Below are 15,000 nucleotides of genomic sequence, written 5' to 3'. Positions count from 1 at the left end.
TAGTGAATCACTTTATGGTTATGCTCTTCTTGCCTGTTTCCCATTCAAACACTGACCAGACCTATTCAATTAACGGATAAATTTTAAATCTTTGTACTGCCAGCTAAATAAATAACCGAAGAACGCATCGACTAAATAGTCAATTGGATTAAGAGACAGCCAGAGGAAATATTAAGCGAATATTTGAGCTGAGAGTAGAAAATGTATATTCATTCAGAGAGTGATGGACAGCTGAAATAGAGAGAGAAATATCCCACGATTTATGAAAGAGGAAATATTTGATATTCAGCAAAGCACCGGAATGCAATATAAGAGGACGAGGGGAGCCGATTGAAAATAAAATTTATTACTTAGGTTCTATCCTACGGAAATCTGATCACTAATTTCTCAGAGGGCCTTAATTTGCATATACGTAAATACTTGTTTAGCAAAATAATTATGCCATTCTCATATTTCTAAACTTCTGGTAAGAAGGTTGTAGAACTATATTCCGATACCAATATATAGATTTTTTTCCCACATAAACCCGTGTAGAAAATAATGCGTTGTTGGCACCTATAGCGGTGCCAAACGCACGATCATGATTTACTTTAACCCTAAAATAAATAAAAACTACTGAGGCTAGAGGGCTGCAATGTGGCATGATTGATGATTGGAAGGTGGATGATCAACATACCAATTCGCAGCCCTCTTCTAACCTCAGTAGTTTTTAAGATCAGAGGGCGGACAGACAAAATGCGGACGGACAGACAAATAGCCATTTCAATCTTTCTTTTACAGAAAACTAAAAACTAACACAAGTAGTCAAAAAGAATGAAATAATCTGCATTTTTATTGATAAATCAGTCCTCCTCAAAGTGAAATCCGGCTTCCAGTATCGATGGCAAGGAAGGTAATACTGAAGTAGTGTTCAAAGTTTTGAAAATCTCCACAAAATGACTACAGGATAAGAGATATAGATGCCACGATAGTACGTGGCATAGTCAGCTGGGATCCTTTGGATATCAGCAGGACTGGAAGACCCAGACTTGCTTGCTTGGGGACTATGAAAAGAGAGGAGACTGCAAAACTGATTGACGACGATGGAATCGAAATTGATAAAATATTACTGACGATTATCCTCGTCCTTTTATCCTTGCAGTGAAACGTAGATCTCAGCTAGATCAAAAAGTGAAAACGATCATTAAGCGAATAAAGAACAGGATATTTTGTAATTTGTCCGTGCACGCACACACAGAATACTACACCAGCAGCCAACGACTGTGGCATCATATATTACCAGAACTTATTTCACTTCGTCCGGGATGCCTTTAAATGAGGGAAGGAAACGGCCGTATAAGAAAACTGAATCTGCTCTAAGTCAAGACTGGCCTTTCGCCAGCTCGTTCATTCAGGATCCCGATAAGCCACGTCGAGCTCACATCTGAGATGATGCTGCTTTTGTCCGCCTGGGTAATAAATTGCGGGCGAAGGTTAGAGGAGGATATGAGAGGGCCGTTTCACCATAGAAGTGATGTTAGAAGATGGTACAAGACGTTCAAAAGAGGAACGATGGATGATGACACGAAACAAACACAGATACAGAATACAGAGGCAAAAAATGTAAATAAAAGATATAATCGGTGGGAAGACTTATATACAGTTCTGAGAGTGATTTATGTTTCACATTTCAGTTATTTTTTGAATAGGGTGGGCCTAATGTTCTGACATAACTCCCAACATCACTCCCATAACGATTGATACTACTACTACTACTGCAATAGTTGTTCCAGCTAGTAGCTGCTGTTGTCATTTCCCCAACAGTAACAGTTCTCATTATTGCTATCGATTACACATAAGGCCCCAAAACGACACCGATATCAGATAGGGTCGAGGCACCTGGTTCCTACAGAAAGTCGTTACTGATGAACTAATGAAACCCTTCATTTATTCCCAATATTCAGATCTATATAACAAAATTCAAATGAAAGTTGGTAAAAGTAAAACAGATTTTCTAATCCTTATTGGTATTTATTTTTTTCTCGTATTCATAATTTTTCTCCTTATTCAAACGCATAATCATGAACGATTAGCTCATTACTGACGTTTCTCCTTAACTTTAAAATACAAAATACCTCACAAATAAGTTAGCTTCAAGTCTTTCACATTTATTCCTAGCGAAGGTCGGAATGAGCGACTCCAGTACACTTGGGAATGCATAGAAAACAAAACAGGGCGTTAAATATTAATGTTTTTCGAACTTTTATTTATTTAGAAAACTACCAAGAACATCTTCAGAACAGTGTGTTCACTTTTTTTCTTACAAAACTGCAATAACAATTATCAATATGTTCTATGAGAGAGAGAGAGAGAGAGAGAGAGAGAGAGAGAGAGAGAGAGAGAGCTTATATGGTAATAAATACATCCTCCTTGAAAATAGATTTTCTCACTAATTTTGATTAAGAAACGAGAAATGTAATACGGGAATTTATCATTTCTGAGAGAGAGAGAGAGAGAGAGAGAGAGATTCTATCATAATATATACCTCTCCCTTAAAAATAATTTTTTTAACTAATTTTGATTAAGAAATAATAAAAAAAACACACACACAAACCTCTCAGATATATGACAACATATCGTGTAAAGACGATGCATAAATTCTTCGAAATTCGAACAACAATGGAGAACACAAACAGCCAGAACTAAAACCCTTCTTCAACAAACGCCGACTGGAGACGTTTTAAAAAGCGAGAGACTTCCGAAAACCCCATTTCCTAAGTGAATAGCATCTCCCACCCCGGACACCTTGTCATATGAGGTCTGGCATCTTCATAAGTGCCCATTGGAGTGAAAAGAAGATTTTATACCCATTTCACCCTGATACTAGTGAGTTGGGTTTCTGTTTGCTACGACGAAATATCTCTCTCTCTCTCTCTCTCCTCTCTCTCTCTCTCTCTCTCTCTCTGATGCTTCCAATTTCAAAGCCAAGTTGTTTTGAATAACAATGAGTACTTTTGGTGATATTTAGTGTTCGTATTATCGTACTCCTCGAATTATAGGGTTAATATTAAAATAGAAAATGACATGAGATGGAAAATAGGACTTGAAGTGTATAATACGTAATCATACGATTTATTTTCAAAGAAAAGAGATTTCCTAAAGTCGAGGACAACGCATGAAGTGTTGAGTATTATCCAGGAATTATTCCGCCTCTCAGTCTTTGCCCTTTTTTCTTTTTCTTGAGGCTTTATGCTGTTTCCATAAGCCTCGCGAAAACCTTCGTCCTCGTCTCTCCCTCTCTTCTGAAGCCTTAGCGGAGCTGCATTTGTCCTGGATATTTCCGCTTAAAGGTGAAGATGACAAAATATGACGTCCTCTCATGTAAGAAGTTCGTGGAAATGAGGCTTCTATTTCTTTACACCGTTTTTGTTATTTATATTGCCTTTTAAATAGAGGAGCCAAATAAAATGATCATTTTATAAAACTTTTAAATGTAGAGAATAGAACTGAGAATTCCGAAATGAATGTGGAAGTGAATAAGAAGACTACACGAATTGATCACAATGCAAGGATATGAAGTATGTCTGGTAAAAGAAAAGTTTCGATATGAAATATTTAGTAATAAGTCAAAAAAACATATTTGATATAATCCTCATACTCACTGATGATAGACAAATGCAAGTATGCAAAACTAATATAATGAAAGTAGTTTTAAACTGATACATGCCTTTTGGCTCTATTGAGATCATAGAAAGTGTGCTATTTATTTCGCAATAATTATTATAATGCAACAGTTACTTAGTGACATTGCAGGATGCTATTCTTAGTTTAATATTACTATATAGTATTCGATTTTGTTGGAAGTGGAACGTTTGATGCATAAATACCCTTGGGAAAGAGACCAGTATCAAGAGAATAGCCAATCTGAGTTTTATATGATGTTTACTTTCCAATGCAATAAACTGGTGACTGCAAATATTTATGTTTACTGTCAGGCTGACTCATTCTGCGTAAACGGGCATTCTAAATACAATATTCAATGAACTTTTTTTTATTGGGATTCTATAACTGGAACGAGTTACTGTATATTTTGTTTACACGAAAGTGGTCTTCGAGGCATGTTACCAGAACAGAATTATTTTACATTTATTTATGTGTTTATCTACATACACACAAACTAACGTTCATATAAACTCACAAACATATATATATATATATATATATATATATATATATTATATATATATATAACATATATATATGTATATATATATTATACATACATACATACATACATATATATATATATATATATATATATATATATATATATATATATATATATATATATATATATATATATATATATATATATATATTATAATTTCAACTGTTCCCTAACTCAATTACTTTCCAGTTCACAACATATTGTTGAAGGTCGAGAAAATACTAAAAATAATATCACCTTTTACTTTCAATGACCGAACATTTTACTGGAGAGAGAGAGAGAGAGAGAGAGAGAGAGAGAGAGAGAGAGAGAGAGAGAGAGAGAATTACCATAATAAAATACCAATGATAGCTAGCAATTTCGTTAACAAAATTTCCTAGCTTTTCAGAAGAATGCCTTCATCATTATCCAATCTGACAACAACGTTACAAACAGCAAATAAACAAACTGGTAACCCAGCCACCTGCAGGTGCATATTAGGCGAGTCACGTGACCAAACGTATCAATGGAAGGGAGTTATGGGAACACAGACGCAATTCAGCGAAGCGATTCCACAACAAAGCCGAGTCGTCCGTCGGCCTGGGAAGGGGCTATTGAGCAAAGCCGGATTTGCATTCGTGATGTTGCTCCCCAATAACCTATGGCAGGTTTACGCCAACAAAAGCAGGTGCCATTACATTAATTCTGATGCAAGTGAAATGCTTAATAGGACTGACGTGGTTCCCGCAAATGGCTGGATTTAGCGTCGGTGAGACCCGGATAGTAATGTCAGCTGTGTTTATATATAGCCTATATATAAGTAGAGCTTGAAATATTACGGTTGCCGCCGGGTCAGTGGGTTTTACTTCCTCATGGCCGCTGAGGGTAATATTTATTGCATTTATTTATATAAAAAGAAACTTTGAAAAAGAATGTTAAATATTATGGCTGTTGAGGGTAATATTTATTGCATTTATTTATATAAAAAAAAACTTTGAAAAAGAATGTTGAATATTCTGGCCACTGAGGGTAATATTCATTGTATTTATTTATATGAAAAAAAAAAAACCTTGAAAAAGAATGTTAAATATTATGGCTGTTGAGGGTAATATTTATTGCATTTATTTATATAAAAAAACTTTGAAAAAGAATGTTAAATATAATTGCTGTTGAGGATAATATTTATTGCATTTATTTATATAAAAAAACTTTGAAAAAAAAATGTTAAATATCATGGCTGTTGAGGGTAATATCTATTGCATATGAATTGGGCTCATCTTCTGAATAATAATAATAATTAATAATAATGAATAAATAATTGAATAATAATCATAATAATAATAACTAATAATAATAATAATAAATAATAAATAACAGAAGCACTGGGGGCAATATCTGAAAACCAGTGAAGACGAGTGGCTAAAGAGTGCATGGGAAGAAGGACTAATAAAAGTAGACGAAGACCCAGAAATATACAGAGACAGGAGAATGACAGACAGAACAGAGGACTGGCACAAGAAACCAATGCACGGACAATACATGAGACAGACTAAAGAACTAGCCAGCGATGACACATGGCAATGGCTACAGAGGGGAGAGCTAAAGAAGGAAACTGAAGGAATGATGATAACAGCAGCACAAGATCAGGCCCTAAGAACCAGATATGTTCAAAGAACGATAGACGGAAATAACATCTCTCCCATATGTAGGAAGTGCAATACGAAAAATGAAACCATAAACCACATTGCAAGCGAATGCCCGGCACTTGCACAGAACCAGTACAAAAAGAGGCATGATTCAGTGGCAAAAGCCCTCCACTGGAGCCTGTGCAAGAAACATCAGCTACCTTGCAGTAATAAGTGGTACGAGCCCCAACCTGAGGGAGTGATAGAAAACGATCAGGCAAAGATCCTCTGGGACTATGGTATCAGAACGGATAGGGTGATACGTGCAAACAGACCAGACGTGACGTTGATTGACAAAGTCAAGAAGAAAGTATCACTCATTGATGTCGCAATACCAGAGGGAAAAAATGGATAAGTATCAAAATCTGAAAATAGAAATAAGAAGGATATGGGATATGCCAGTGGAAATCGTACCCATAATCATAGGAACACTAGGCACGATCCCAAGATCCCTGAAAAGGAATCTAGAAAAACTAGAGGCTGAAGTAGCTCCAGGACTCATGCAGAAGAGTGTGATCATAGAAACGGCACACATAGTAAGAAAAGTGATGGACTCCTAAGGAGGCAGGATGCAACCCGGAACCCCACACTATAAATACCACCCAGTCGAATTAGAGGACTGTGATAGAGCAAAAAAAAAAAAAAAAAAAAAAATAATAATAATAGTAATAATCTTTACCAATGTAGCATATTCAATCATGTTTATTATTCTTAGTTCTTTTCCTCTTTTGCATTCAGCAAACACTTTTTTGGCTTCTCCTAAGAAGAGTTTGCCCAGCACCCCCTCAGAAGAATCCTTTTTCGACAAACTCTCTCCTTCCGTCACTCCTTTTGCAATCCCTCTCATCACCTATTCTGAAAATTAACTCTCTCTCTCTCTCTCTCTCTCATTCTCCTGCTACCGTCCACCCTTTTTTCATGCACGGGAGTTGGTTAAAACACGAGAATGAAGGGGGAAGATATTCCTTTATGAAGAAGAAGAATGAACTAGCGAAGACGTGAAAGGAAGCAAAAAAAAAAAAAAAAAAAAAAAAAAAAAAAAAGGTGAATTACACTGATTAAGACAAAATGCAAATCTGAAGATGCCTTGCTTCAGAGGGAGAAGAAGAAGAAGAAGAAGAAGAAGAAGAAGAAGAAGAAGAAGAAGAAGAAGAAGGGGCGTTGTTCAGACGTTGAAAAGAAGTGATGATGGCTGGACCGAGAGAAGTGGTGGTAGCAGATGGCAAGGGACAGGAGGAAGATTATTTGATGACGGACTCGAGGAACCCTCAAAAGAAAGCGAGATAAAGGGAGGTAATATTTCGAAAGACCTCGCGAGGGGAGAGAGAGAGAGACAGAGAGCTTCTGATGACGACTGACGCGAATATAAGTAGGGTGAGAAATGTAGTCGGATGCTTGACGTTAGGAAGAAGGAAATATTCATATCTGAGCAAATGACCGCGAGCGCCTATGTTTCATTTCTTACTAATGTTCAGAGATCAACTGTCATGCATACATGTGATCAGACTGACATCTTTAATGACTGATTCTTTTTAATGTTTTCCTCTGAGAGCCTTCAGTCTTAGAAGGCAATAAAAGAAAGGTAGTTCCCTTTTTAGGTGAGATTTAAAACCCACACTATCGTACGAATTCTAGATCATTAGTAATAATGAGACACCATAAGTCATACTGACATCTTTAACGACTAATTCCCCGTTTTCTTACTTTCCGATGTTTTTCTCTGAAAGCTTTCGGTCGTAGAAGCAATAAAAAAAAGGTAAGTGCCATTTAAGGCGAGATTTAAAACCCACACTATCGTACGAATTCTAGATCATTAGTAATAATAAGACACCATAATAAATATATTAGCTTGATATACATCATAAGAAATTCAAAAAGATTGAGAGAAGTTCAAAAATAGCCTAGAGAGAATTGCAGATTGCTTATGGAGGGCGTGGGGATCAAGATATGGTAGGACTAGACTGAGGAAGGTGGTAGTGAGATTATATACTTCAGGAAAACCAGACACGAGAAAATATGCAAAAGTGGTAGCTTCCATTAACGATATTTGAAATGCCGTATTCTGATAAAGAAGTGACATTGAATGAGCAGGATGTGATTCTGGTGGTAACTTAAAGCCTCTCTCTCTCTCTCTCTCTCTCCTCTCTCTTCTCTCTCTCTCTCTCGCTCTCTCTCTCTCTCTCTCTCTTTTTTTTTATATATATATATATATATATATATATATATATATATATATCGAACTACAAATGTCCTTTAATATCTAATTCGCTCTACCTCGGAATTAATATATTTTCATATATGCTTAACCGAGGGGGAATTTATTAAGCGATAATAGAATTGGCGATCGACAGGCGCGGACCAGCGACCTCTCAATTCCAGGAATGGCAGTGAAGCCTTAAACCACCCCGACACCGCAAGAGATATAAGTTCATGCCGCCTCCCACGTGAAATACCTTTCCGAGGTAGAGCGAATTAGATATTAAAGGACATTTGTAGTCCGATATATGTATATGAATCACGGCAATGTGATAGACTTATATAATGACTATGTGCGGGCAAAAGCACTACCACACCACCGAGAACGAGATGGGTTGATGCAGTCTCCAAAACAAAATATACCTGTGCGCGAAAGGTATTTCACGTGGGAGGCGGCATGAACTTATATCTCTTGCGGTGTCGGGGTGGTTTAAGGCTTCACTGCCAGTCCTGGAATTGAGAGGTCGCTGGTTCGCGCCTGTCGATCGCCAATTCTTATCGCTTAATAAATTCCCCTCCCCCTCGGTTAAGCATATATGAAAATATATTAATTCCGAGGTAGAGCGAATTAGATATTAAAGGACATTTGTAGTTCGATATATGTATATGAATCACGGTAATGTGATAGACTTATATATATATATATATATATATATATATATATATATATATAATATATATATATATATATATATATATATATATATATATATATATATATATATATATATATATATATATATATATCGCGTAATGTAAAATGAGTTCTCAAGTTCCTGACGAAGGATAAAAATATTCATAGAGTTCTAAGTTTCCGTGAATCCTGTTTCCGTGGAATTCATGATGATCCTCAAAGAAACCTTAATTATGTGATATTCAACCCTCTTCACGAACTGACCATTACGAAGGGCTCAGAAGCTTAAAGTACGATAGTTCAGGGGTTTGAGAGCAATCAACTTCCTTAGGAAAAGGTAGGAAGAAGATATTACACTGCAGAGTTTATGAAATGTCAAACAAGACTGGGGAAAATTGTCGTGAGCGCCTGATTTACACATTCCATGAAACCTTCTGGAGTCCATAAACCTTTCCAGACCTGGGAGCCTTGAGTAATCTATGGACGACCCTTCCTGATGTAAAGGGAGGGGGAATTCAAGGGGTTGGTATGAATTTTCTTCAGTGAATTCTTGAAAGGCTGAGTTACACTATCAGACGAAAACCAAAAGGCATTTTCATATCAAGACCTAGGAAATCTGATGTGCGCATTAAATAAAGTATTAAAACTATTGCTCATAATGATTTGTATTGAATTTGAAATGCCCATGTAAAAGCACAAAAGTGGAGAGAGAGAGAGAGAGAGAGAGAGAGAGAGAGAGAGAGAGAGAACGGCGATGCCGAAAGTGTCATTTCATTATTGAAAAATTAAAACTGATATTGTAGTTTTTACTACTCACCTCTACATTTTCATTTAGACTGAAATTAATACGATTATCAGCTTCTCTCTCTCTCTCTCTTTCTACAAATACTCTGTAATATAATTCGTATATCAGCTTCTCTCTCTCTACAGCTACTCTACAAGACGATTCGCCTTCCAAGTTTTCACTTCACAATCACACTACAGAACAATGCGCTTACCTGCTTATCTCTATCTTCAGTTACTCTACAACACTTTAAGCTTATCAGCCTCTCTCTCTCTCTCTCTCTCTCTCTCTCTCTCTCTCTCTCTCTCTCTCCAATTACCCCTCACAGCACGATTTACTTATTAACTTGTAGTACGTACGTACTCATATATACAGTAAAAACTTATCGTATCTAACATTTTCTTCAGGTACTTTTTGACCAAACGAGTAACCACTCTCTTCTACGTGTGTGTCTCTAGCGAGTAGCCCCTATATATTACGTTGTAATTCTTTTTGTCTTTTTAATTGATCCTTTGCCCTTTTTTTTTTTACCAGCGGGTTTACATTAGGCACCACCTTGCTACAGTTAACAATTATGTACAACAGCTCCCTATTTTTCCTTTTAAGTACTAATAATAGCACATTCACTAATAATAATAATAATAATAATAATAATAATAATAATAATAATAATAAGCGATGTTTCCCGTATACTATTACTAATTAGTTTGATGGTGGAGCGTCGAAAGATGAATTGGTGAAGTGACTGCGATTTTTTCTCTCTTCTTTTTCGTTCATATGGTCATAAATGGCGCGTTAATGCAGCTTCTGATCGCAGAAATGGGCGCAGGAACACTTCGAGATGAGATGGAGTGACATTCGACAGGTAATGCAACACATACGGAAGTTTATTTACCCATAAGATATGTTACATGTCGGTTTGGTTAAGTTTGTTGCAAGTGGACAGCTGACGTGTCTTATTTTTCACCGTATTATCGAGACCAGACTGCGCTGGCGACATCAATTTTTAAATCAGGACGTCGTTACTGTTCTATATACCATAAAATATAAATTAAAAAGGATCTTGCTCTTTGCTATATAAGAGTCCTTAGGAGTAAGTAGGCCTAGGCCTATACTAGGTTGTGTCAACAAGTCTCGTCCTATAAACCTGTGATACATCATTAAGAGTTCTCTGCTCTAGGTAGGACTGTAGGATTCTACATACGCCGTCCATTTGTCAGTTTTAGGCATTTAAAGGCGCGTTAACCGTTGCTTAACACAAACCGGTTTATCGGACGCAAAACAGGTTCCCACCTTAATTTCTGGGACGACGTGAATAAACGGTAGAAAACAACTTCGGTTACGAGATACAGAGAAACTGTAGTTTTGTTTTTTATGTATAACAAGTCCTGCCTGATTCAATTTGTATTTGCAACCAAACGAAATGTCTCATACACCTACGGCATCAAAAACATGAAGCTTGGCAGCCTCTATAGGCCTAGGCTAGACCCGTGCCCTCAAAAATACTTACTTAGATGCTATAAGTGATTTAAACCGTATTCTGCTATTTGTAGAGCATCCAAAAATTCATTTTATTCTCCAGCTATATCTAAAATAACCGTATTTGTTAGTTATACCTTACATTTCTCCTCGCGTTTTGTCCCGCCATTCCCGGAAACTGTTTCGCTAAGCGTTTTAATTACAGCCTGAATTAATAGCATCCGTTTTTGCTCCGGAGATTAGAGGGAACAGATCCCCAAACGGCCGTATTCACATGCAAATCCGACTTTATTCAATAGCGTTTAGTCCAAAGGCTAACCAGGTCCTGTCGTTTAAATCATGGAGCGTCCATTTACCTAAATCAAGAAAAACACCCCCCCCACCCCAGGGGTAAAAATGCTTTTGCTCTCTCTTAATTCCTCTATGCGCACTAAAGTCATGGGGGAGGGGGCGGGTCCTAGATAACCTCACGTAGAGTACCGTAGAGCAAAGAAAACACTATACCTGTTCGAAGGCACTGATATCTCTCTCTCTCTCTCTCTCTCTCTCTCTCTCTCTCTCTCTATGAGAGAAATTGGTGAAGAACAGACATAGTTAGTTTCAGCCAGCCTTTATGCGACACGGGCTCTTGCTTTTCAGCAGCGCGTAACTGATGATTGGTATTCCGTATGCTTCTCTGGAGATGTCATCGGCTCAATTTAACCACTAGGTCAGAAATGAAAAAATAGTAGGAGTAGTAGCAGGAGTAAGGATGTGGAAATGAATGATGGTGATGTGTGGTAGGTGAATAGATGATATTTTGCTTATACAAGAGATGGCTGTGTGAGATTTAATGGCAGCTGCTCTGGGTTTTCCAACGCTTGTTCCAAGCATGGTGTTGAAGAGAACAGTTTGGGCATTTGCTTACCACTGTTTATCCTTTCCTAAAAGCATCGAGACTTTCTCTTGTAAGGTGTGGTTTGCTGCATACACCAAACCTCTCCTTAGCTGGCTACTGTGGTACGTCCAGATCTCTAAGCACTGCATCACAGCGATGTCCATTTTTCTTCACAACATTGGCTTTTAGCAGTGTTACCATAAGCAGCTTTTCTGATTTGTTTACGTTATTTATGATTTAATAGTTAGAATGAGGAAAATGTAATGGTTAGAATGAGTATTTTTCGATGTAGAATTATTTTCTGTGGCGTAAAAAAGAAATTACACGTCATTAGCTTAACATAAAGTATTTTTAACGAAGAAAAATAAAGGATTTCAATAAAATTCATTTGTATAATTAGGCAGGATATGTTTTATAACTTTATTTTCATAATAAAACATAAAATGGCAATGTGAAGAATTTACTCCTCAGTGCCGTGGCCTTTGGTCTGAAAAGCCGCAGAGATTTGCCAGATGTCACCAGAAAGCCACACTAGTAGACGAAATTCCTCAAAATGGCAACACTGGACTGTGAAGGCCTTTGTTAGGAAGGATCCCCATACCCCAAGAGAAACTTGGGTTGGAATATCGACTTGGAAGGTGACTACGATCTTTCTTGTGGGATTCCCTGACTTCCCAATACATCTCAGCCCTCCTAGGACATTCAGTGTGCAGCTGCAGAATGGAGCAAAGGTAGGGTACTCTGTTACTTGAATATAACCGCTTTCCTAAACTCTCTCAGAAGGATCAAGCAATCGGAAAACTGGAAGTCTGTGTTGGCTCGTAGAAAGTCTGTTGTTTTTTTTGTTTTTGGTGTAATGATCGTATCAGCAGCCAGGTTAGATTTCACCGAGATGTTCAGGCGTGGGTTTTGTTTCTCGAGCTGACCTTCTATTGGATAGACATACAGCTTTAATTTTTTTTTTTCTTTTGTTTTTTTTTTTTTGTATTTTAAATATTCGTTTTCCACTCCCGTGTCAATAGTCAGCAGATTCTTTTTGTGTGGGTTTTGTTTGTGATATTTTTAAAGGAATTGATAATAGTGCTAGTGTGCCTTTAGATGGAGGCTCTTCAAACAGTGCTGAAAAAAAACACATTTATTCAGAAAAGGTTTTTTTATCTTCACGAGCTTTCAGTTCCAGGGACATTTCGACTGGGCGGAGGGTTGGGAATATCATGTTCTCTCGAAAAATAGAATCCTTCGAAAATACTTGTATGAAAAGGGAATTTTTTATATCAATGTTCGTATTTTTTTAAATATCTTTCACCACTTTGTAAAAATAGATTGCTGGTTATTTCTTTGATTTATTAAGGTATGTTTGTTATTCAAAAAATACTTTCTAGAGAAGGAATGTCTGTGTACACAAATATTTTTTCATGGAACTAAATACCTAAGGAAAATATATATTTTTTAAATATTGCTATATATATTTAATGTCTCACGTTCTTTATAAAGTATTCAGGCATTACAATTTTAATATCATGGGTCATGATGTAGGTATTAACAATTTTATTTTATTTTTCCAGGGATGGAATGAACCACAAAAATGAAGATTTACTCATCTGAAAGGTATGTCAAACTTATTTCAAGTTTTTCTATTTTGTGGGAAACAGCAGAATTAATATCAGTGTACAAATGACACTTTAGAAAATCTCTAGAATTCGAACGATGTTAGACGAATTAGTTTTGTTTAGCCCAAAATACCGAATGTTCCTGGAATCTAAATTTTTTCAATTATCGCTGCCTAACACGCATTCCCGTAATCCCAAAATTATAACAAATATCTCATGACTGCGTTTCGGAATTAATGAAGCAATTATGGACATCGATTTGTAATGAATTAGGCAAGCGATCTGAACAGGCTAAAACGGGCAACTACGCAAACCTAATGCCACCAAATTAATAGAAAATAAGCAGCATAAATAAAGAACGCAACAGAAAACATAAACTGAGAGCATTTATATTCCGGTTCACCCACTAATTAGCAATAATGTAAACCGGCAAAAGAGGTAATTAGCTTTAAATTACTGCTACATTCCTGTTTGGATACTGAGAAATATACTCGCTCCCATTTTGCAGCCACCAGAGTTTAGAATGTCTCTCTCTCTCTCTCTCTCTCTCTCTCTCTCTCTCTCTGAGAATTTCATTACCACAACATTACTGGATTTTATTTCGGTATGAAGTCGTGAAGTGATTGTTTTACAGTAATCGACAAACTATATGGTTTACTTCGAGTAAATATTGATTTGTTATGAAGTGGAATACAGTATAAACTTAGGTGATGTGTATTCATAAGTTATTATATTTCAAGAATATTTTAAAATTAAACTTCATATTATAGTAGATTTTTAGACGATGTTTTTGTATATAGCTTCGAATTATGACCTGAAAAATAACCGTAAGAACTAGATGGCTGACTCTCTTTCGTTATCCAAAAAGAAGGGATAGTTTCTCTATTATTATTATTATTATTATTATTATTATTATTATTATTATTATTATTATTATTATTATTATTATTATTATTATTATTATTGTTGTTGTTGTTGTTGTTGTTGTTGTTGTTGTTCTAAAGGGTCCACAATAATACATCGTGTAAAAAGTCCGTGTATAATTTTGAAGACTTTACAGAAAGCTTTCGAACCCTTCCCTGGGTTCATCTTCAGTCCAAATGAACAATAAGTTACGACAAGTACAGAGGTAAATTTAAAAAACAAGAGTCGATGAAGATCGTTGACAACGGTCGTTAGCTCGTTAATGGGTCAGGTAATATTGTTGTTGTTGTTGTTGTTGTTATTGCTGTTGTTGTTGTTGTTGTTGGTAAATAAAAATGAGACGTTCTAGTAATTCAATATACAAAGAAGTCTGAACATGGCTGTACATGCAATACATCTCCCCTAGAGGGAACTTAATATTATTAAAATAATCTTAGATAATGACCATGACAACATGACATTAATGCAAAAGAGCTTAACCGTACCGTCTATTAGAGGTTGCAAAATAGCAGCAATTTCTTACAAGTCGAGTAATAACATTTCCTTGTGCTTAATCCCAGGGCAA

At 36.3% G+C, this 15,000-nt stretch overlaps 1 long non-coding RNA gene across 1 annotated transcript in view; it reads left to right on the top strand.

The window, feature by feature from the left end:
- LOC135212429 (uncharacterized) overlaps nucleotides 1–15,000 on the top strand; it is a 282,113-nt gene that overhangs the window by 189,409 nt on the left and 77,704 nt on the right. Inside the window, exon 2 of the long non-coding RNA XR_010313898.1 lies at nucleotides 13,467–13,509. This is a non-coding gene — a long non-coding RNA (uncharacterized LOC135212429). The remainder of the gene's footprint in view (nucleotides 1–13,466; nucleotides 13,510–15,000) is intronic.

This window comes from Macrobrachium nipponense, chromosome 41 (assembly GCF_015104395.2).
Source record: "Macrobrachium nipponense isolate FS-2020 chromosome 41, ASM1510439v2, whole genome shotgun sequence".
NCBI lineage: Eukaryota > Metazoa > Arthropoda > Malacostraca > Decapoda > Palaemonidae > Macrobrachium > Macrobrachium nipponense.
This window is presented reverse-complemented; position numbering and strand designations above follow the sequence as displayed.